The sequence below is a fragment of the Chrysochloris asiatica genome, unplaced genomic scaffold, assembly GCF_000296735.1.
Source record: "Chrysochloris asiatica unplaced genomic scaffold, ChrAsi1.0 scaffold00245, whole genome shotgun sequence".
Classification (NCBI taxonomy): Eukaryota; Metazoa; Chordata; class Mammalia; order Afrosoricida; family Chrysochloridae; genus Chrysochloris; species Chrysochloris asiatica.
Window position 1 is genome coordinate 3,323,690 of NW_006408763.1, and position 634 is coordinate 3,324,323.

Consider the following 634-nt stretch of genomic DNA (forward strand, 5'->3'; position numbering starts at 1 on the left):
ATGCTGTCTGTGATAGGATAATATCCATGCGCCTACAGGGAAGCCCAGTTAATACCACTATTTTTCAAATTTATGCACTGAACACTAAAGCCAGTGAGGATGAAATAGAAGAATTCTGCCAATTTCTTCAATCTGAAATCGATCAAACATGCAATCAAGATGTATTGATCATTACTAGTGATTGTAATGCAAAGGTTGGGAGCAAAGAAAAAGCATCAGTAGTTGGAAAATATGGCCTTGGTGATAGAAAAAATGCTGCAGAACACATGATAGAATTCTGCGAAACCAATGAATTGTTCATTTCAAATACCTTCTTTAGACAGCATAGGAGACAACTACACACATGGACCTCACCAGATGGAATACATAGAAATCAAATTGATTACGTCCACAAAAAGAGACGATGAAAAAGCACCATATCATCAGTGAAAACAAGGCCAGGGGAAGACTGTGGAACAGACCATCAATTGTTGTTGTTATGTGCCGTGGAGTCGGTTCCAACTCATAGCGACCCTATACAGGATTTCTGAGGCTGCAAATCTTTACGGGAGCAGAAAGCCTCATCTTTCTCCCATGGAACAGCTGGTAGTTTCAACTGCTGACCTTGCGGCTTGCAGCCCGATTTGTAACCACT